Genomic DNA, 24278 nt, shown 5'->3' with positions numbered 1-24278 from the left:
CTCTCCACACACAGCAATCCTTGCCACTCTGTTCCATTCTCCTTCCTTAGAGTTGTCTTCTTGCCTCATAGAATCTCAGGGTTGAAAGGGACCTCAGGAGGTCATCTAGTCCAACCCCCTGCTCAAAGCAGGACCAATCCCCAATTTTTGGCCCAGATCCCCAAATGGCCCCCTCAAGGACTGAACTCACAACCCTAGGTTCAGCAGACCAACGCTCAAAGCACTGAGCTATCCCTCCTCCCCACCTAGTTCAGTACCTCCCCAGATTGAACAAATATACAGCAATGATATAAGGGTGATCCAACTGCACTGAGATGTATCTCACAAATACAGCAAGTGACTTACTAACACAATTTCTAGGTTCACTGGCCCCTTCAGTCTCAGAAAACCCTGAAAATTATTTGCATAGGCTACAACAGCACCTCCTTTGAAGTAGCGTTGCAACTCGTGCAAAGGAATTTGGGATGTACCCGAAGATCCAGGCTACAAATTAACTCAGTCAATTAGGTGGAGAAGCTGAGTTCAGCACAGATGCGACAAGATAGCAGCTGAACTACAAGAACTGCCAAATGCAATTCGGTTGAGTGAGGCTCCGTCATGTCATCCTGATCAGATAGGTGCCAGCCATTCAATAATCTTTTGTTGTTTGCACTCTGCCCACTAATCCATCTCTGATGGGACTACTAAATTTTCCAAATCTCTGAGCACTTTCAAACAGCTACCATTTTTTTAAGAACTTGACAGAAAAAAGGTCTCATCCCCACAACAATGTGCAGGTAAAGGACAGGCAATAATTAGTCCTGTAATACTTACAGCTGATAAACCATGCGGCCTGAATATGTGATCTTTATACCATTAGAAATGAAAAGAGAGAGTCCAACTTCTAGAATTGTTTGGTTAACTGACAGAGGACCTTAAATCTGTGATATTTTATCTATAGAAATTTTACCTCATAACAGTTACAATACTTTTTTGTGATTAGTTTTAGCTATAATTTTCTTCTCCCTCCTGACCTGGTACAGCTGGATTCATGCATTCATTATAAGCAAAGAGAGATGAAAACTGGACTAACTGAATTTAAATATTATGCACAGGGAGAATAAATAATAGTGTAGCACAAAGGGACTGGGAACTACCATTATCACTCATCTGTGGCTTCTCCATTTGTGAGTAATATGAACAGCCTAAATTCATGCTGATAAAATCTTAATGCCATAAGACACCTGTGTGTAAGTGTGTAAGACACAAGAGTGTAAGCGCATACATAAATTTATCACATAGAGAGATTAAATATACATACACATGGTAGTCACAAAAGTGCAGTCTGCATGAGTGCTGTGTATGATATTCTGGTCTCCTGCACAACCACTCCTGTGAGAATCTACTGCACCCACCAAAAGAGGGGTGAAGATTTTTTTCCCCCAAAAAGACTTCTCTCTCTATCATACATGAACCACACAATTCCCAGGCAGGCTTTAATACACTAGACAAAAAAAGGAGCCCCTATGGTCCTAAAAGCTATAGTATTATGTTTGGATTTCTATTAACCTGCCTTTGAATGATAGTAGCTCTGGCATCTTCCCTTAACCTTATCCAATGAAGTTCAAGAGATTTGAACAGTTCAACATCTGTGGCCAGGAAGCTTGCTATTAAGATTCACGCTAGATGCATGCTGATGCACGTATGCATAGACATGTATTGTTCCCATTGTGCCTGCTAACAAGGTGGTATTCTTGCTTCAATAATGCCAATCAAAAATAGGGTTAGATGGTTAGCCTGCAGAACACTTGAGGTGCTATCTCCACTGCACGAAGTTCTCTTCTTTGTGACAGCTCTGCCATGTTGGCAGTCTGCTTACACTTACACCTGATCTTGTGTGTAGAATTATCTGAATAGCAGAAAAGACAACATAAGGTTTGCAGGGACTTGAAGCTCAATTATAGACAGAAATACTGCAGTGATTTCCTGGGAAACTTATTAAAAACCACATGGTGTGGCAACAGAAAAAGCATATGCACCGCAATAGGCCAACTGACAGTGTGCGAGAGTAAGCCCATGGCAGGCAATGAAATCAAGATCTACCAAAACCCAAAAATGAGTAGTGCGTTTGCCCAAAGTTTCATAATTCTCAGCTTATACTCTGTTTGGAGTTTGATACCCTTCCCAAGAAGTATATGCGAGGGGGGGGAAAGCACTGCACATGTTGATTTTGCACATTACATACAGCACAGGAAAGGATAACAAAAGACAGATCCCTTTCATTTTAGCCACAGACTTGTCAGGGTAAGGGTTTGCATGAGGTCTAGAATTTTTATTTGTGTTTCAAGTACACGTGTTTAATTGTACTTGTAGGGCTTCACGGCTAACATGTGTAATCCTCTTTACAAGCAAACAGCTGTTAATCAGCCTTTGAAAGTCTTCCCGGGGCCATATTCCCATTCTATCATGTTTTTACAGTACCATATTCATGCTCACGTCAGACCCTGAACTGGTCAAAAACAAGTCATGTCTCCTTCTCCTGGAGCTGGTGAGCGAACGCTATAATGCAACATCAAGAAGTGAAGAAGTGTCATTAATTTAGGAATCAGGATTAGACAAATGGTCAACATACTGTGCAAGCTCATACAGCAAAACTGTACTGAATAACTATGAAGTCCGGATTAACAGAACCCACAAGAAAGCACTAGACAGCGGTTTCCTTACACCTTCGCTGCACTGCTTCCTGTAACTATAAATATTCAAGGGTTAACAAAAGTGGGAAAGTAATGAAAACACTCAGAAAGAAAACCAGTTTTAAGACATGAGTCAACAATGCTGTACAGTCACATCCCAGCAATGCAGAGTTCCAGAAGTTTGGTCTCTGCATTTCAATCAGTTTGCAATCCGTGCAGGAGCTCCGGTGCTGGGTGCAACACATTGTTGGGGTCTTGCCTAGGCTTCCTGAGAGCATTCTGAGCTTTCCTGAAATGAAGGGCACACTTCTCTCTGGTTTGGTCTGGAGTTGCTTTTTTTTTTTTTTTTTTTTGCTTTTTTTCATTTCATTTTTATGCTTTCATAAAATATAATTTAATTACAAAAAGAAGGACGGGCCAGTGGTTATGGCACTAGTCGAAGACTCTGGAAACCTGCATTCCACCACACACCCTGTTCCACCAGAGATTTCCTGGGTGACTTTGAGCTTCTTTTAGCCTCTCTGTGCCTCAAATTCCTATCTGTAAAATGGGGATAATAGCACTGCCCTACCTCACCGAATCGAAATTCAAGTCTAAATGCATTGAAAGATTGTGAGGTGCTCAGACACTCCAATAATGCAGGCGATATGCACCCCTAAGATAGAAAGATTTTTTTCTAAAAAGAGCTCCCACTCCTGGAATATATGGTTTGTGTAATATCCGCTATGGCACATGATAAACCAAAGATTAACTCTCCCCTTATTCAAATTCCTACTTCTGTGAGGCCTACTAACATTAGTCCACCACACATTGAAATATTCTCATGCTACAGCTCACTTCATCGTGAAAGCTTATGCTCAAATAAATTTGTTAGTCTCTAAGGTGCCACAAGTCCTTTTTTTTTTGCGAATACAGGCTAACACGGCTGCTACTCTGAAACCTCTCACAATATTGTGTCATTTTCTTAGAGCCCGAGCTCCTGGAGTCAAATGATTATAGGAGAGTGACAACTTTCAATTTAAAAAAAAAAAAGTCTCTAGCCTTCAGTGTCGCACAGGAAAGCTTGAAAACAAACACTGAAGATTCACAACCCAGAGGGCAAATAAAGACAATTCCAAAAATTATTTTTTAAGTCTCATGATTATTAAGACAAATTTCATGATATTTTGAGTGGGGCTGACTCTAATTTTTGAATGGTTGCAGTCAGTAACACAGTTATGCTATATATATCAACTCTTCTCACCACTAAAATGATCATACATAGCATTTTATAGCACTAGGTGCACCCAAAGTGCTGTACAGGCATTAACTAATTAACCCTCACAACTCTCCTGAGAAGTAGGTGGGTAAGTGTTATTATCCCCATTTTACAGATGAGGAAACTGAGGCAGGAAGGTGAACTAATTTATCCAAGACTACCAGTCTAGGTGTAGAACAGCCCTGTGCTCCTAACTCCCTACCCCACTGCCATTTATAGACAAAACAAACAAACCCCACTGCTTTGTAATACTCAGCCAGTTTTTTTGTTGTCGAATTGTGCTGCCTGTCTGTTTCAACTGTAAGCTCTTGAGGGAAGAGGCCAAGTCTTCCTCTGTGTTTTGAAAAGCACTAATTATGTTTTGATGTCCAATAAATAATAACAGTGTTTTAGATAAACCATATTGGAAGCTTTGCCATCTATATTTTACATGCCTTCCCCACTACCACTCCCAAACAAAAACTTTCTCTTAATTTGACACAGCTACATTTGGGGCATCTAACAAAACGGATACATGAACCAGTTTGAGCAGAGTGGCACACTGCACAGAATTTCCGCAACAGTTCGAAACAGAACAAACACATACTTTCCCCCAGTGTGTACAACCCTGCCATTCTTTTATAGTAATACATACGCAAAATGTTTTTTCTTCAGCGTTAAGTGGCAATAATTTTTTCTATTTTTTTTCTGAGTTACTTTTTGCATCTCCGGTCAAGCAACTAGCCTCAAGAGACCAATCTTTCCACTACGGTGAAGGAAATATAATCACATTTTTTTTTTTCATCTGTAACATTATAGGTATCACATTGAAAGCTTGTGTTAAGAACAAGATCCACAAATTTAGACTTGCCAGCTTTGCTCACTAGTGTGAGTAAGTTGCATCATCTGTGTATGTGTATATGACACACTCAGCACAGCTCTTGCAAATCTCTATTTTTTATAAAGGCAAGTTAGTACGGGACTGCTAGTTCTTTACTCTTCTACTTATGCACAGAAGATATATAGCACACAGCACTGCAATCTTCCTCTCATTGCCCTGCCAATGCACCTCAACTAGAGCTAGTTCAACAATGGGAAAAATGTGAGGATTTTTTAAAACGGAAAATATTGAATAAATTATTTAACTGACATTACCTGACCTCGGTCATGACTTGGACAGACCATGTCTAGAGACAGTAAGTTTAGTTTCCTATCCACTTCACACCGGCCACTAAACAGATACCAAGTGACTTCTGGTCACCAAGAAACAAAGCTGATGTTCAGCCAGAGGCAAGGGCCTGATCCAAAGTCCAGTGAAGTCAATGAAAGCCTTTTTGTTGATTTCAATGGGCTCTGAAGCAGGCCCTTGGAGATAAAAAAAACTGTGAAATCCCGGCCCCATTAAAGTCAATGGGAGTTTTGCCACTGATTTCAATGGAGCCAGGATCCTACCTGCCTCTCAATACCAAGGTTACGCTCTGCCCCACACCATCCTGTGTCCGGACTTAGCTGGCCGAGACCTGACAGACTACCTCATGAAGATTCTGACAGAAAGAGGCTACAGCTTCACCACAACAGCTGAAAGGGAAATTGTACGTGACATAAAGGAAAAGCTGTGCTACGTTGCACTGGATTTCGAACAGGAGATGGTCACTGCTGCTTCATCTTCCTCCCTGGAGAAAAGCTACAAACTGCCTGATGGTCAGGTGATCACCATTGGCAATGAGAGGTTCAGGTGTCCAGAGGCCTTCTTCCAGCCATCTTTCCTGGGTATGGAATCCTGTGGCTTTCCTGAGACCACTTTCTACTCTATCATGAAGTGCGATGTAGATATTCAAAAGGACCTGTATGCCAACACAGTATTGTCTGGGGGTACCACAATGTACCCTGGAATTGCTGACAGAATGCAAAAGGACATCACAGCTCTGGCACCCAGTACAATGAAAATTAAGATTATTGCTCCACCTGAACGTAAATACTCTGTCTGGATTGGTGGTTCCATCCTGGCTTCCCTCTCTACCTTCCAGCAGATGTGGATCAGCAAGCAGGAATATGATGAGTCTGGCCCATCCATGGTCCACCGTAAATGCTTCTAAATGGACTACTAGCAGATGCACAGCATTTGCTGCATGAATTTTCACTAGTCTGTGTTTGCCTGGGCAAATTTATACACTTCATGCTAGCCTCACAAAACTGGAATTAAGGCTTCTTTTAAAAGAAACTTGCCCTTGGAAAGTCTGTGTCTGAGACAAACATCGGTGTTGGATTGAGCTGTCACTGATTTGACCCTGTATTCAAGTTAACTGGTCCCTTGGTGTACATTTTAGCATAATACCCTGTACATATCTTATCTAAAACTTGATACAGGTGCCATCACTCCTGTGACAAAATGCTAGGGTTAACTTGTATTTGTGGAAGAGAATCTGCCTGTGACACTGTAGTTCTGGTAGCTGGCTAGTATTGATTAATGGCATCTCACTTAAACTCTGCAGGGCTTGAGACTGATTTGTACAGGGTATTTGAGGTCAGACTTCCAATACACAAAGCGAGGCTGGTAGGAGGAGTTCATCAAAGAACTTAGTCCTGTTGCTGCCCTTCTAGCAAGTCTGGAAAACATTACATCCAAGCCTTATGAACCAGTTTTCATTTTCTTACCCCTCCTGTATCCCAGCAGAACATCCTTGGGGCAAAAGTTACTCAACTTGAGTTGCTGCAACTTTGCATTTACACATGTAAATTTTACACCAAGTTTAATTTATGTAAGATTTTTGTATGTTGCCTTAATGTTCTCACATGACAGCAGAAAACCAAAATTTGTAAGTCATCCTGCAGTTGAGAAATTATAATGCCCAATAATCATTGTGTAAGGGAAAATAAAGCGATGCAGTTAAAAAAAATATCAAGGTCCTGAGCTATCCAGTTTCACTGGGCTTTTGCAATACATTGCTTGTTCAACAGAATTTAGTACGCTGACAGAGAGGAGGGACAGGGATGACAGCTGGTGGCTCAGCAGAGGAGTCTTGATGTATGTGGACTGATAAAATCTTGATGATTCTTTAAATGCTTATAGTACATTTCATTTTGAACTGGTCAACTTTCACACTGTTTCTTCAGGTTACAGTTTTGTAAACACTATGATGACTTGTTATGAGGTTCTTTCCTTCAAAAATGACAGAAATATATAGGTTTCAGAGTAGCAGCTGTGTTAGTCTGTATCCACAAAAAGAAAAAGAGGACTTGTGGCACCTTAGAGACTCACCAATTTATCTGAGCATAAGCTTTCGTGAGCTACAGCTCACTTCATCAGATATACAGCTATTGCTCTTTCTTTCTGCTGCACTGATATCAATTAAAAATATTCATTTGTGATATATTTTTCTTAATAACCAATGCTTTTAGCTTCGGTGGGATTTTTTTGGCATCTCATTTTGCTACATGGAGATATTTTTAATAAGTGGGGTGACAGTCTGTTTTTTAGCACTTGTGAAAGATACTGACACTCAAGACCTCTGCATGCAGAATAGGTACAGCACCGGTCACAAGGTCTGAAGATTGAAAGACAGCTTATTGACAATTCTTGGCCTCTCTGCTGAGATGGCCAACCAAGTCGTCGCTGGGAGCCAGCTAGAGTGCGGTTATTGGACTGTGGGCACATCTGACAGCAATGGAATCAAGACTGTCCAACAGTCATCATGTGGCAATCACTTGTCATCAATAAGATATGAAAATGTTAGATTTGAACCTAGTGGTAGCAAAGCTCTGTACCCTACCATGAAGCATTGTTCAGCATGTATTCAGTCCAACTAGGGTCTCACTGTCTGTCTTCGTAAATTCTCAAGGACTCTCAGGCAGATCTGAAATTATATCAGGGCTCCCAGAATTTGATTAGTACTAGTTCTAAGCAGATCATGAAAGGATCCCACTGCCTTGAAAAAAATCTATTGCTGAGCCAAGCCTAATCATTATCTACTACTCACCCCATAAAACTGCTGTCCAGACCACCACGCGGAAAGCATTCGGCTAGAAGCAGCACTTCTTTTCTGCAAGCATGACAGAACACGGCATTCAGTCCAAATGCTGCATTCCCTTCATTGCAGAAGGCTCTGCTCCCAGCCAACCCCTCACGTTCTTCATGTCCATGCATGGGTGGAATAGGCAGATGGAAGGAAAAGATCGGGGGAATGTGAAAGAAAACTGATAAATGGAGTGTAAGAAGATAAAGAGAAGTGAAGGGGGAATAAAAAGATATAGAATGGAGAAGGAAGAGGAGATCAGAGGACAGAAGAAGGTGAGGTCAACACGCAAGAAAAGAAAGGGGAATAAACGAGACAAAACAGATTTGACTATAAGCAGCATCTCTACCACTCACAAAGTGGAAGTACTACCTCGAAAAAAGATAAAATTCATTTACATTATTGTAAGCAAACTACAATAAATAAGACAAAAGGGAAGGATGGAAGGGGTGTCCCTTTCTTGAAATTAAAAGGCTGCTCGATTGAATCCATGTTTCTATATGACATACTAGTAAACTCACCCATCTTCTGCATTAGGCTGCAAAAGTGAAATTCTGTGGCCTCTATTAGGCAGGAGGACAGTCTAGAAGAATAATGGTCCCTTCTGACCTGAAAATCTATGAAAAATGGAAACAAAACCAGTACAGAAGCCAAAGGTATGGGGTGCTAAACTGGTCCCATAGCTCCTGGGGACACCGTCCATTCCTGCTGCCCTCCCCCCCCCCCCCACACACACACACACAAACACACACACATACATCTAGCAACCTAATTCTGAGAGCATGCTATTTTGGGGTGGTTTTACTCCAAAATAAAGTCTCACTTGAGGGCACTGGGACTTACAAAAGTAATTATTTTCTGGTGACCTACAGTTGTTGCAAAGAACAACATTATTAACAATTACACACATCTCTAACAATCAGCTAATATCTACCACTTTACCAGGAAGTTCAATAAGTTATCTCTGAATAAAATTTAGTTCTGGCCCATTTTGATCCAATTTACATTAGTCCCTATTACGGACAGCAAGATCGAGGCACTGGAACCCACTGAAATTACCATGGTCAGATTCTCATCTGATTTATCAACTCCACCGTCACAGTAATAGTACATTTTTATATTTGTTCTCTGTGCAAGCTATCACACAGAAATGGAATACTATTTTTATTTGCTTATCTCTTTTGCCCTGGATAACGTCAGTAAGTCATCTCCTTCTGTCAACTTAAAAAGATTCTTTTTGGTCTTTACCTTAAAAGGATGCATCAGTGTCAACTTTTTTTAAAAAAGTAGTTTGCAGCTCGTTACTTATTATTCTCTCTCTGTGTGCCTAATTCTCCACTTGCCTACATCTCAGATAGACATTTAAGGCTATGCAAAAGTAGACATAAACCCCTACTATTCTAATATGGTCATGTTTTACAGCTCCTCTGCCACAGGCATTGGAGAAAATTATCCAAGGATTTAATCCTGAGGACTTTATTCAGGCAACGTTCTCACTAACTGCAATGGGACTTCTAGATTTGACCTGATTTTTGTAGCACCTTCTAAGCAGTTAAAAAAAAAAAAAGAGTACATTAGTCTCAAAACATAGGAGCAGATTCCTGCAGCCCTTATTCAAGTGACTAAGAGCTCCAGGATCTGACCCATTTTTTCCTAATGGATGTTTGTCCATGTTCTATAAACTCCCTGCACAATTTTTCCTGACTCTCTACAGTTTTTAGAGTTGGCCGTTCAGGATTAGGATTCTGCTCAATATTTAGAAAAGGCCGGGTGGAAGGAGATACGATCAAATTGTCTCAATACCACACTCCAAATTGGGAGAAGTATGGAAGATTTAAAAGTACACAATTCACATTACCTGAAAATAATAGTACTTTGCATTTCTATAGCACTTTTCACCAAATGAGCTTAACGAGCTTTATAAAAAGTTCATGTATTTTTTTTTAAAAGTGATGTTAGGATTTTGTGCTGAATGCTCCAAATAATGAAGGGGAGGCTAGTGCACAGCCCATTTTAAACTCATTTAGTCAGCGATGATTGTGATTATTTGTGCTATGATGGTAGAGAATTGCATAAGTGAATGTTTTAGTGTATGTCATATTTCTGCAAAGTAGTGGCGTTTTAAAAAAAATATTTTACATGTAACCCTTCTGCCCGTCAGAGTTGGCAGCAACAAGGGCCGGGTTCAATATCTAGGGGTTCCATTCCAATAACACAATGCAAACCGGCTCGAGCCCCCACCCAGTGACCTGGGAAAATATATACCACCCCCGCTGGGCGCCTCCAAGAGGCAATACTTCCCCTCTCGCAAGCACATAGTCTGAGTGTAGCAAAAGTCTTTTAATAACAGAGAGAAACAATGTGGCATTATGTTGGGGAAACACCACCAACAGGATTCATAACACAACCCATGAGCAAAAACAACCCCACCCCAGGCAAATTGGGGCATGCCCTTTTCCCTTTGGTTCTTGAGTCCAGCAACCCCAAATCACCCAAAGTCCCAAAAGTCCAATGCCCCAAAAGTCTCTGTCCCTGGTCAGGGCAGCCCCAGAGTTCGAAAGTTTATCGGCGGAGCTTTACCTCCCAACCTGGGTGGAAATGGGACAGGGGTAAGAGGCACCTTACGTGATCTGAAGCTGACCGCCCCATAGCTCCATAGCGGCGCTCCGCCAGCCGCCCCACAAACTCCTTCGCTCAGCTGCGCTCCGCTCCGCCAGCCGCCCCACGAACTCCTTCGCTCAGCTGCGCTCCGCTCCGCCAGCCGCCCCACAAACTCCTTCGCTCAGCTGCGCTCCGCTCCGCCAGCCGCCCCACGAACTCCTTCGCTCAGCTGCCCCACGAACTCAGCTCCACGGCCCACAAGCAGCTCCTGCCATCCACACACTGCTCCGCGTCGAACTGCTTCACCAGCCGTCCCGCAAACTGCTCCACAATATATCTTCAGGCTCCCCCACTACTTAACACAACACTCAGTGATTTCAGCTCTTAGGTGAATTCAGCTTATAGTAGGGGAGCCCCAGTGCTGGTGCACTGTCAGCCCAAAGTGAGCTCAGCAGCCTATAACTAGACTTCTAATGAAATCAAAATTAGCTCTGATATTCCACAGTGGAGAGAGGAGGAAGTGCAATCAGCATGTAAGGCCCTCACCAAGGGGCCCATGCCACCAAGTACTACTACTTGTCCCCAGCCTCTCTCCATTCACACAGTTTTGGAACCCATGACCCTTGCCTAGCGAGTGCTACTTAGTTGATGGTGAATCCCTCCATCATAACAAAAGGCCACGTACAGTTCCAAGCACAGTTCCCATAATCAGGGTAATAACAATTTATTCTTCCTGCCCCAATAACAGAGACACTGGGGATCCCACAGCAGCCAAAGTGACCATTTGGGCAGCTATGGTCTCATTCTAGGCGTGGTGGGTGTGCCTATGCAAATGAGATCGGCCCCTGAAGTTCTTTTCCACAACTTGCCACACCTCACCACCAGATGTCAGGGTGGAGCTCATCCTGACACTGCTTACATACATAACCTTTGAGATTTAAAGTATTTTTAATATTATGTCATATATAGGGCCGGATTGACTCTCCTGTGGGCCCAGGGCTATTAGATTTTGTGAGCCCCTGTATACAAGTCTTTTTCCTAATTTAAAACAAAATTATCACAATTATGGCATCAAGGCTATTAACGCTGTACTAAACTTGCCTTTTAATTAACATGAAGCCGTTCTGTGGTTACATTTCAGTCTTCAAACATGTAGAATATAGTTAATTCAAAATAGCCTACTTCTTATCTTAGAACAGCTGTTATATTAGTTTCTTTCTGGGAGGGAGTTTGGGTGCAGGAGGGGACTCTAGGCTGGGGCAGAGTGTTGCAGTGCAGGAGAGGGTGAGGAGTGCAGGCTCTGGGAGGGAGTTTGGTGCAGGGGGTTGGGGTATAGGAGGGGGTGTGAGGTGGAGGCTCCGGTCGGGAGGCGCTTACCACAGGCAGCTCCTGGCCGGCGGCGCAGCAGGGCTCAGGCAGGCTGCCTGCATGCCATGGCCCTATGCCGCTCCCGGAAGCAGCCGGCTGCTGGCACGTCTCTGCGCACTCCTGGGAGGAACGAGACAGCGTGTCTCCTTGCGATGCCTGTGCCTGCAAGCACTGCCCCTGCAGCTCCAATTGGGGACAGGGGCAGCACACGGAGCCACCTCCCCCCCGCACCAGGGGCCTCTTGCAATTCAGCACATAACACCACAGTTTGTTGGTTTTAATAAATCATTTGCAAGTCAGTTCAGTTGGTTCATTTTGTTATTACTTTTGATGACATTAAAAGTTGGAGCAAGATTATATGGAAAGGGAGACAGAAAATGTGACTGTGTAGAGTACTGATACAAACCCTGAAGAGTTTATCAGTCACAGAGCTACGTGAAGGTAAGGCTACCACCGGTGAGACTAGCAAGTACCACAAAAGCCTTACTTTCACCAACTCTGAAACAGTGTCCTAATACCTGTAAAGCTCAGAAAAGGAGGTTTTAAAGGGTAAACCAAAAACTGCTTAAATTTTGGTTTGATACATCCATGTCTCCTCTTGTCAATTATTTGTTTCATATTGTTATTATAGAGATATATATGACTGCTACTCACCCAAGATTGCACATGGGCCAGCTTGTTATTTTATATCACAAAGAGTTACACTTTATATCAGAATCTCATATTCAATCTATCTACAAACAATGGGCAGACTCCCACCACCATTAGACTACTGTACATACATACTAAATCAACTGAAATAAATAAAAGTCATTCCATATTTCCAGTGGTGTCTCAGGGTTTATAAAGTGGCCCATGATAAGAAAAACCCTGTTTGCATCAATGGGACTGTTCCTCTGAGTATGGACAGCAGAATTTTGCTCTATATGGTATCTTAAGGGGGGAAAAAAATCTACTGTACAGCTTCAAAAGACAAAATCTAAGTTGTTTGGGTTTTTTAATTTAGGAGGGAAAAAATTGTGCTCAGCCTACAAATCAAGTGGCAATGATTGGTAGTTTCTTTTCAATCAGAGACCAATCTGAATGGTCGGCTCGAGGAGAGAAGAATCGTTAATCACCACATTCTGGGAACTGGGCAAAGAAAGAGAGAACTGTTTTCCGCAACACTTCCTGTGATAAGACGGACAGCTCGGTCGCAGTGCACACACCAGAGCTGCAGCAGGCTTCAAGGTTCATGTGAATGCAAACGTGACTCGTGACTCTCATTTCTATAACATACACACACAGCATTCTTTTCAGCCCTGGGCCAAATGGGGAGGGGGGGAAGGGAGAGAACTGACTTTCCTCAAACTTCTATTAAAGGCACAATTCACTTTGGCCCTAGCTACTCATGAATTAGTTACAAGAGAAATGATTCATATTTCATTAATGGATTTGGGGGTGGGGGGAGGTATCAAAAAAGAAATTTACTTTTTGCTTTAGTTTATACTGACCCAACCCACTAAAACAAACTCAACCTCAGATTATCTTTTATGTTCATTCATGAAACAGATTCAGAACGTAAATGCTGAACAAAGGAAGCCTGATTGATATACAGCAAGTACATCTGTTTTTCTTAAATCCAATCCAAGCAAAGCTTTCTTTGCTCGATGACTTTAAAGTGTACATACCAAAATGGTATTTCCCTTCCCTCCCAAGACACCAGTTAGTTATAAAAGACTTTCAAAGCAGTGTAAATAAGATAGGAAAGAAAGAACTACAAGGATTAACTCCAACATGTCCCCATATCATTCAATAACTTCCCTTTACATGCACAGTCCAATATGAGTTTGCTGATCACAGCTTTTCCACTGTAACAGAGCCAAGTGCAGGCAATTACTTACACTTATGTAGACTTTTATAAGAGATAACAGTTATCTCTATTGAAAAGGCACAAGCTGTTTTTTCATTACTAAACTGGTTAAAAAAATACAAAAGGGTTTCTGTGCAGGACACTGATTCACCCAAGCCTCTACAGAGCAATAAACAGAGGAAAGGAGACAGTCTCTTCGCACCACTGAGGAATGTTTAACTCAGGCCTGGAACTGCATTAGTGTAAAACAGCACATCTAGCCTTTAAAAGCATGTAACTATCAGAGAGGTAGATACTGAAAACTAAAAGCCATTCACACTTAGATGATCTGAAACACCTAGACTGGACATATCTGGCATGTAGAGGACAAAGACAATGTCTGGCTTGCACAGAAAAATTACCACACTTGGCATCCCTTCTTTCCAAGAGATGCAGGCCTATACAGTTTTATATTGCCAACCCTGTGATTTTTTTTTTTCACAAGTCAAGGGATTTCAGCTGGGGCTGGAATAAGTCTGAGTCTCAGGATGACACAAGAAGCTCCAGCCCTCAGGCAAATTGCAGCCCTGCCTGAGAGGGCAAGCCTCTTCTGACTGGCTGCCTTCCCCACTTCCTTGCCTCCTGGGGAACAGCAGGAGGCAGAGGTTTCCTCTCCATTCAGGAACCGAACAGGAGAGGAAAGAGGAGGGAGCAAAAAGAACCCAGCAGTTCAGGGCAGTTCTGCTCTCCCCACCCCCCTATGTGCAAAAGGAGGGCTCTTCTGCTCCTCCTTCCTCCCCTCTTCCTCCCTGCAATGTCAGCCCTGGGAAGGGGGAGAGGGAGATGAAGAGCTGCCCCCTCTAGCCTGGAAGGAGGGAAAAGGGGAATCCACCCTGCACCTCTTCCTCCTCCCTGCAGGACTGGAAGAGGGGGGTGAAGAGTCCCATGCACTGCAGGAGGAGCAGAGTTGAGGCTGGGGGACAGAACTGATGTGAAGGCAGAACCGATGTGGGGAGCAGGGGTACAGGCTTGATTTGGCGGTTGAGAGGATGGGCAGATGTGGGGCTAAAATCACCTCATTCTATACATTTGGAAGAGTAGGCAACACTAATTGTCACTCACACGCGTGGGCAGAGGGGGCTCAAAAAAAATCAAAAGACAGACCAAAAAATACAATATAATATTTTTTTAAAAGTCTTTCTGCAGGCAAACTCATCATTTCGGTGGTCTGCAATACTGCGTACAATGCTGAGCCACTTCTCTTATTGAAGAGGTGCAGCCCCTTGGTAATTACATGTTCCATCTAGATCAAAGCCACCTGGATCAAAGTGGAGCAAGGCATGCTGGGACTTAGAGACGTGGCCAGCCGACTAAAGATCAAGATGGCAGCAATTTTCAAACCTTTTATGCAAATTACCTGCAGCCCTCAGGCTCCTAGCAAATTGCCAATATGGCCCCAACCCTGGCTACCCGAATTCTTTCAGTTTGGTTTCCACATGATGAGTGTTCGTTATGTTTTTCTTCCTATTATTAAAGGACATAGCCCAGATATAGCAACCAGCAAAACTGATGTTTCAGTAGTATACACAGACCAGATGGCAACTGCTGGCATCTTTAGCAATACCCACCTCTTCTACAGGCTTCCCGATCAAGTACATTTTTCACTGAGCCTAAATATTCAATCCCTGCTATTTTAAGACCATTATTAAACAATCATTACTCAGGGACAGTAGCTCTGAGCAAAGGGAGGATATACTGCAGGCTTTTTGGAGCTACCAATACTATTTTGTTTCAGTGCTATATATCTCCCCACTCACTTTTTAACCAAAAGTATGTGTCCTTACATATTTGTGGTAAAGAATTTCTGCGTAAAAGGTCTAAATGTATTTATAAAACAGAGAAGCTTTACATGCTTTACATGCTATCAAATAAAAAGGGCTTTGATTGTCTTTATAGGGTCTTACAAATTTGTATAAAGCAGATATTAAAAACATGATTCACAGCAGTAAAAACAAGCTCATTAATGAGCATTCTAAAATACAGGGACATCATTCATCTTTGTGAGCACACATATCATGTACTGCAAAACACAAACTCTCAAAATCATAATACATTATGGTATACATTTATATAGAAAACTTTATCCAGAAGAATACTAGAGTACTTTGCAAGACTATGTATAGCTTTCAGTTCCACCCACCACTGAAATACAGCCACCTCTGAGGCCTGAAATAAAGAAGTATGGGTATTACTTAGACGTTATAAAAGGTAGGATTACACATATTTCCTCTAAGGAAATATGACAGCTAAAACAGAAGAGGTGGGTTTAATATGTTGCCTTACGAGTCTCATCCTCACTAAACACATGTGCCTAACTCTGATTAACCATAACAGGGGTTACTAAATCCTATTACACTTATGTAGAGGAGTAGCTTGGGCTGAGCAGAGCTAGAGGATAAACAGAAGCAAGTTCTTCCCACTTTTTCTGGTAGCCTTGAACCTTCCCATCTCATCCACTTTCCCCCCTTTCACTGCTCTTCAGAAGTCAGTTATAAGGGTCAGCTTTAGCATATTTATTGTGTACGGCCAAATAAGGACAAGGAAACATCTTCCACATTTAAAGTTGTGACAACAGACAAATTTGCATCATCACATATTGATACAACTTCCCTACACCTGAAATAAATTCAGGCTCTAATTGTCCAGCAGGTGCAAACCAGAGACATGTTGGTTGTGCATACCTAGATGGTATTGTTTGTGACGAAAGTGATTTATACATGGGTAATGACATAAGCAGTTACTGTGCATAAATTAGAGAGAAAACCTGAGAACATGACCTGCATCTGAGAACAGATTTAAACCTCTGTTCTTGATGTGTCATGTGTAACCACATCATCTAGCAGTTAGAACTGTAGACTGTAGATCAGGACTCCCGTGTTCTATTCCCCCCGCCTCCCCTTGCCACTGACTCAATGTGAAAGCTTCAACAGGTTACTGAGGTAAAACCTTAGCCATGTAAATCCACATTTAGACATCTAAGCACGTGGGCCTGATTTTCAGAGGTGCTTAGTACAGACAGTTCCCACTGTAGGGTTCTGCTCTTGCAGACCTGATTGCAGGACTGTGACCTTTGCTTGTTAGCTTTTTGGGGTAGGAATTCTCATTTCCTTGGTACAATAGCCCCTTCCAGACTGGGGCCGCTGGCACCTACCGTAATGCAAATAATATATTAATACTTATGCAGCACTTTGCAAACCCCTGATGAATGGGGCTAATTATTTATTATTAACATATAACAGAACCTGAAGATCACTTTTTTCCAGTGAAATTTTTTAAATGTTTATTTTAAATAAACTTTCCAGACCTAAAAGGGACAAAAATACACAGATGAAACAACTGTGTTGATAACATGTTTGTCAGCGTCTTCTCTCTCTGAATTTTTTCAGTGGTTCTTATTGATCTATACACTATTCTTATGCTTACTAACTTCATTACTGCTTTGATAATTACAAGATAATTAAATACAAGACAGAACATGTATCATGCTGGGGAGCTATTCAGTGAGTGAATTGTTGTGAGGCACAATGCCGAAAGTAGAATGCTTTCTATCACCCAGGGAGCGGCGATATATCACTTTAATATCCACAAAGGGAACCATTTTAGGGCTGATCCAGTGGCCTAGCTGGGCCCCAAGAGACCAGGTACAAACTCTAAGCATAAGGTCTAAATGAGCTCTCTCACTGCCTAGGCCTTCAGGGCTTGAGAGCATTGTAAAGCTATGATTTCAATATAGAGTGAATGTGCTCAGCAGGGATGCCAGTACTGCACCTTATGGCAAACACAGAGCAGCACCAGTGAGCGTGGAGTGAGTTTTGATCTCTTGGCCACAATGAGAGAAGGCTAGTTTGTGAAAGCTGGAGAGCTTCTGCTAGAGCAATGATTCTCTAAGAGTCACTAGAAGCTGTTTGTGTGGCGAGGGGTTGGGGGAATGCATGTGGGCAGTGGTGCTGAGACTGCTCCAAACCCCGGACCTCAGTATCCAAAGGAATATTACTAACATCCGCTCCTACTCAATCAGCAAGAACAGCCCATAAACCCCCACATAGTGTTTGCCATGCAGTGCTGCAGGAAAGGAAGCAAAGTGTGAAAAAAATGGAAACACCTAGTGTTGGAGGAAATTTGTCTGCCGATTGTAGTAGGAAGTCAGGAATCCAGAGTTTAGTCCCAACTTTGCCACTGGCTCACTGTATGACCACCCTACACAAATCATTTAGCCTCTCTTTGCTTCCGTTTACACATCTATGCAATGGGTATAATCATACTTCAACTTTGCTTTGTGAGAGACAATTAATGTTTTTCAAATGCTTTGAGATCCTTGGATAAAAGGCAGAATAGAATTGCAAGACTTTATTATTAATTATTATTATTATTCTAAGAGGATAGAAGGGGTAGTTCTTCACTGGGAGGAAGTGCTGTCTGATAAGTGAAAAACAAAACAGCCCTGGTAGGAATGATCTGGTGAAAACCCAGCTACCTGCCCTCACTATGGATATTTGGAGGTGTTTCCTTGGAGAATATTTACATGAAATAATTTGGTGCTCTTAGGCATATTGGGTGCGGGGGGGGGGGGGTGGACAGGAAAAGAGCTACTGAAGAGGCACAGAAAGGCCTGTTTCAGAAGAGAACCAGCCTGGGTCAACTTCAACAACCCTGAAGGAACACTGCATGTAATACAAATTATTCATTTTGATATTTTTATTTTTAATAAAACCCGACTCCATTTTTGTTCAAAACAAATGAATATAATTTTAAATACAAATGCACTATGAATAAAGAAGACTTTTAAACTGGTGACCACTCATTTTCTAATATGGTCATACAAAGTCTGAGTAGTTCATGTAAAAGATAGTTATGACATGTTTAAATCAGTTAAAAAAACCCAAGCACATAAAAATCTTTCTTGCTCATTAAGAGCTTGATCCATTGGGAAATCTTTTCAGCCTTCTAGACCAAGCAAGCCCTGTAAGACCATAGGTACTGGCAGAACAACATGCAAATTTGGCTGATTCAGAAGGATTTAAACAAAAACAAACCAAAAAAGCCTTTCAGCTTCCCATGTCTGGGAATTGTGGAACTGCCTGAGGTCTGTTTGTGAGGAGCAGGAGGAAAAAGAAAAGTTTTCTAAGAGGACCTCCCTACCACTCCAAGGGTGCACTCTGCCATTCCCTGTTCCAGACCCATTCCCCATTCCCCAATGAAGCTGTACAGTCTGCAGGACTTCCTACAGCTCTAGGCATGGAAAAGCTATTCACCTCCATAAGCTGCTGCTGAGAAGGAGACCAGATCCCTGTGTTTAGACACAGGCCAGAGACTGAACTTATACCCCACCACCCCAGAGTCCAGCTACTGGCAGGAACTTTTAAAGAGATGGTAGCTGGAATTGGCAGATCCCATGAATGCCCATTGGGGGTTGGATAATACCTAAATCAGCATTACAGAGCCACTACAAAGGGACATGTACCCCTTCAAACTAGGAGCTGCCTCCATAATTATGTAGCCAAGGAAACTCACAAGGTTTCTGTGGGCCAGCAGCCACAGAAGCCGCTTTTTGATGGAGAGGGCTCTAGCAGCAGCAGTGGATTTAGACCACACATTTGAAAGTGCTCCAGGTTCCAGAACCAGAAACTGAACCTCAACTAAAGTGGGCATTTGGCAGCCCATATTTAGAAATGTGCTATCATGAATGTGTGTGCATGCAAACACAAGAGAAGATTACACAGCATATGTGGCGATGCCTGCCCATGTCGCATCCTTGAGCTCAGGTCAGGGAGCCTTGTTACTGTGGGGGATGAGAATTAAAGAGCCTGTTACCGTAGCTTTGACTCTGTCAAACCTCTCATGGAAATGATGGGTTATTATGTTCCCAATATGGGTAGGCTTTGCCACTAAATTCCCCTTCAGGAAATGGGGAAAGCCCCCAGATGATTTAAATCCCCCCTTCCCTGTCTCTCCACTGGGATGTTAAGACTGAACTTGAAAATGACACCCAGCTCATCTTGCTCATCCAGGGAAAAGGAATTTAAAGGACTGTCCATATTTGTAAAAGATTGCATGACGACATATTGCTGGATGCTATGTAAATATGACCCTGAAATTTAGGTTTGCAATATGCATTCTTATGGATACAAATTACAGTGAAACAATAAGTGTAATATACTGAGTAAGTTATGGAATACAGACAAGTGGATTTGCTTAAGAGAGCATAGCGGGAAACTTGTACGTTGATATGTGACCAAAAACACTTCTCAATTGTGTATTTTCAATATTTTTCATAAAGTGCCCAAAGTGGGTTTAAATTAGTAAATAGCATACATGGTTAATTATAGAGTAATCATGATTTCCACATGCAATGTATATGCACCCAAAGATAAATTACATCCCGTGACTCTTCCAAACAATGCACAGAATTGTAACTTTTGCCATATATACTGAATCTCAGATGGTGTTTAGAAATTTTTTCTTTATTGTAAAAAGTACTCACATTAATAACTGAACTTATGAGTTGAAATGAGCCATCTGGCATAAAAAGAGAATAAATTAATAGGCTAAAAAGCACAGATTTTAAAAATGTTAAATAGCCTGAACAGTCTAATGAAAACTAATCTGAACCCGTGGACAAACCTCCTCATAATATAAAACATAATATAAAAATGTTACACTCCTTTACATTACAGTTTCTTTGTGCTGGGATTATCAATGTCAATGCTTTTTAAAAAGTAACAGTATTTTATTTAAAAAAAGTCATGTTAAATTTGTTAAACTATCATCCTAAGAACCACTGGATTCTATATAATTTGTTGCTTTAAAAAGCCTTGTGAAATTATAATAAGAATAATTGGTTTTAAAAAACTTACAGTCCTTCCAATGGAGGTTTGGGTTTCATATTTTCCATAGCAAAGTTCTATGGAAGTGTGGCAGGAGAAAAAGTTGAGCGTGGCTTGTTGGGTTTTTTTTTTTTGCCTTTTTTGTTTGTTTATTTGTTTTTTTGTTTGTTTGTTTGTTTTTAAAAGCAAGAACTAAGTGGCCTGTAATTCCTCCATATCAGATTGCTTGGTGTGCTGCAAAGGAGAAGCTATTGCACACATTTGGTGTTGTTTTGGACATCTCTAAAATTTAGTGAAAAACAAAACAAAAAACACTGGACTCACTGAATTCTGATTTAGTACCATTTCAAGAAGCCATTCTGACAATGTGTCAGAAATAGAAATAGCTAACTAGTATAGTCCATTATAGACCACCGTATAGCACATTTTAAAGGGCCCAATGTTTTCTACGGCAATTAAAAGAAACAAAAAAACCAAACAGAACAAAACAGCATTTTAGAATGCATCTGCCAAATCTACCAAATGGCTGTGAAATCCATAAAAATCAATCAATCAGCGATTGCACACTGCAATTAAAGAATAATGCCTGGGATAACTCAAGAAAGTAGAAGTCGAAGAGCATGCTGCTAACAATTAATGCAAGAACTAAGCTACTCAGCCAGGTATAATGAAATATCTTCCTTTCTTTACAAAGAAAAGAAATTCTTAACTTTACAAACATTAGTTAACTTTGCAGTGATTAATTCAACAACTGCAAAGCCAAAAACAACTTTAGGCACTTAACCATGAAACTGTCAGTTCTCTTTGCCTGATGATAAAGCATCCCAAAAATAAACATTAACTTCTGTGTTTTTTCTACATGTGTATTCCATCATGTAAAGATGATAACCAAACATTTACTAAGGAAGCCATGCTGAGGTCTTTCATTCCTAATTTTTCCTAATTTTTCGATTAGATATTAAAGAATTACCTCTCTTTACTTCCAGCTCTAACATGATATTTCATGTTCATAACTAAAACTTGCAATAGTAAACTGAAAATTATACAGTGTCTTCCCAAGAAACAAAGAACACTGTATCATACGGTGTACAGTGTATCATCAGTGAGAACTATGGGACTGAAAGAGTTTACTACCCATATGGATAAAAATTTGGCAATCCTTGCTTGGGCAAAACTCCCAGTGAAGTAAATGGGAGTTGTGACCAATTAAAAAATGTAAAGTTTTGGACTGCACCATCATTGTAAAAAGCATAGTTTTAAGCAAAGCACAGCAACTGATGAAAATATGACAGGAAAAAAAAATTAAAAATCTATGAATTCAAAGGATTAACAGTTTATCCAATTATATCCTTTTCCCATTTCAGGACAAGCTTTGAAACCATCAGAAGCGTATTTAAACATACTTTCCATTGGAATAAAACAACAATAAGAATTTCAAGTACTATTCATGGTCAAATGCATCTGTAGTAAAATCGCATTATGGAGTTTGGTTAGAGCACCGGGTAACGAAAAATGGGTTAACTTTTTGCCAGGAATATTTCACAGCAAAAGCTTACAGTCTGCTCAGAAATACACACAACTTTATTTCATTCCATTCACTACTTCTGAGTTTCTTTACAGAAACAGAATTGCAGTAGTCTCCTTGACAGCAAACTATAATCAGGAAATATTACTTACACTACTGATATGTGCCCCACTGTCCCCTCTTCCCACCATTCCCTGCCAAAAAAAAAAAAAAAAAAAAGCATACTCCACATTCTGTGAAATACTAGAAAAAATAAAATCGGTAGTGAAACCCTGTAGCTGGCAGGGTTTTCCTCTCTGAATGGGGAAATTCTGAACTCCAAACTGCTCCAGACATTGCAGGATTAGATCCTAACTAGGGAAAACTCAGGAAAACAGTAATAAACATTGCATGGTAATCCACAGGAACTTTGGTCCCAATGTAATTTTTTCTGTAGTATTCTATAATAAATGGCATTGTAACATCCATAATCTCAGCTCGTATATCAGACCTCTTCTCTCTTTTTTCTTTAGGGTTGTGGATTTTCAAAGGAAAACCAGTTATTTTAACGCACAAGAAAGTCACTCCAGTTCTATTCCTGAATGAAAGCAGCACAGTAGCATACTGAAAACTATTATGTACTGTAGTGTGCTGCACAGAGCTATAGCTGACGAGTGCAATTTTTATGGCAGTTCTACTCCGGTAAGATTTCATCTGAAATTCCTTGTGACATGACAAAGGAAGTCACAGTTTGCTGGAGAGAAAAAATAAATAAATAAAAAGGTATGCTGTAACAGTTCTTTATGTCATAATGGATTTTACTATATCCTAGTTCTCTTTCTATTCAGAGAACTAGGATATAGTTCTTTTGGGCAATAAATTCTAAAAATCCAAGAAAGTAAAGCTTATTTAGCCATGAGTCTCCTTTCAACCACTAAAATAAATTCTACAGCTGCCACTTTCTTACTCTTTTGACTTTATTTTTTAAGTTCTTTCCCCACTGACAACCAACTGCTGTTATACTAGAGTTCTGAAACACAATTTTTTAAAAATGTCAGTAGTTTAAATTACATTTAGAGGTAAATTTCGAAGTACTATATAGTTCAAGTCAGCCAACAGGTTGTTTTTGTTAATCAAGATATTCACATACACAAGTTACTATTGTTTTCAGACATAAAACTCTGAGAAATTACTAAAGAGTGGTAGAAAACTAAACAGGAAATTTAAAGTACTGAACAATTCATTTTAACTGCCCCTTAGCTAATGCAGTATTACAATGAATCTCTTATGAAAGTTCATATGACACTGCCATGAACACCAAATGAATCTGTAACACCGGGACACTTAAGGTCTAATAAATCTTACTTTCCATTAGTTTAAAAATCACAAAAAACAATATTTGAGTTCAGATTCCATATTTCATAACTAGATTATCTAACTGCTACCGCCTGGGACCTGCCATTTGTGAGAAATATTTTCCAGAATGTACTCATGTTTGCTGAGTTGTAAAAACTCCTTTTTTATATAATCCAAAAAAAGAACAAATTTCCACTCTCAACTTGCTCTCTTTGCTAGATCTCCAAGACACTTTAGAGAGACTGCAAAAGCATAAAAGCATGAAAGTTAATTTAATTAGCACTATCTAGTGCTATAGTGAAGAACATGAAAATGATACATTGATTGCAATAAACAAACAAAACAAAAAAACACATTTCCGGGATATTATGCAGAACAGTAATAATAATGCATGTGCACTTCAAAAGGATCAATGTCAACTTTAAAAAAAAAAATCACACTTTGGTCTGATTTTGTTTTTCTGCTTTTGTTACAAATACTGACAATTGCTACAAATTTCAGAGATTAGAGAAAAATATAGATTGTTCTGTAATTTTTTTCAGTTTGGTTATATTAATAACAAATACATACTTTGTGTACAGTCAGTCACCTTTTCTCCTGACCCGTCATACAGATCGATGCAAGCAGGATTCAATGGGACTCTGTGAGGGAATTAGGGTCCGCTCACATGGATCCAATTTCAGGGTCAGGGCTTTAGTCACTTTCCACTGTTGCTTGTATGAACTTTTCGAAGAGCAGTCAGAGAGATAAAATAAAATAAAATGTGATTCAGAGACCACAACAATTAGCAGGAAGGCTCAGCAGCAGGTGTA

General features: G+C 40.7%; 1 protein-coding gene and 1 pseudogene across 4 annotated transcripts in view; one reads left to right on the top strand and one right to left on the bottom strand.

Annotated features, from left to right (window-relative positions):
• The window catches only part of TRPS1 (transcriptional repressor GATA binding 1), a 264038-nt gene that overhangs the window by 228428 nt on the left and 11332 nt on the right, over positions 1 to 24278 (bottom strand). The gene's annotated exons all lie outside the window — the stretch shown is intronic.
• LOC311516250 (actin, cytoplasmic 2 pseudogene) lies at positions 5382 to 6451 on the top strand (annotated as a pseudogene). The gene has a single exon. The product of its transcript is annotated as an actin, cytoplasmic 2 pseudogene (transcript).

Source organism: Lepidochelys olivacea (assembly GCF_965140295.1).
Source record: "Lepidochelys olivacea isolate rLepOli2 genome assembly, chromosome: 2".
Lineage (NCBI taxonomy): Eukaryota > Metazoa > Chordata > Testudines > Cheloniidae > Lepidochelys > Lepidochelys olivacea.
Note: the sequence above shows the minus strand (reverse complement) of the source record. Positions and strands in the feature narration are given on the sequence as shown.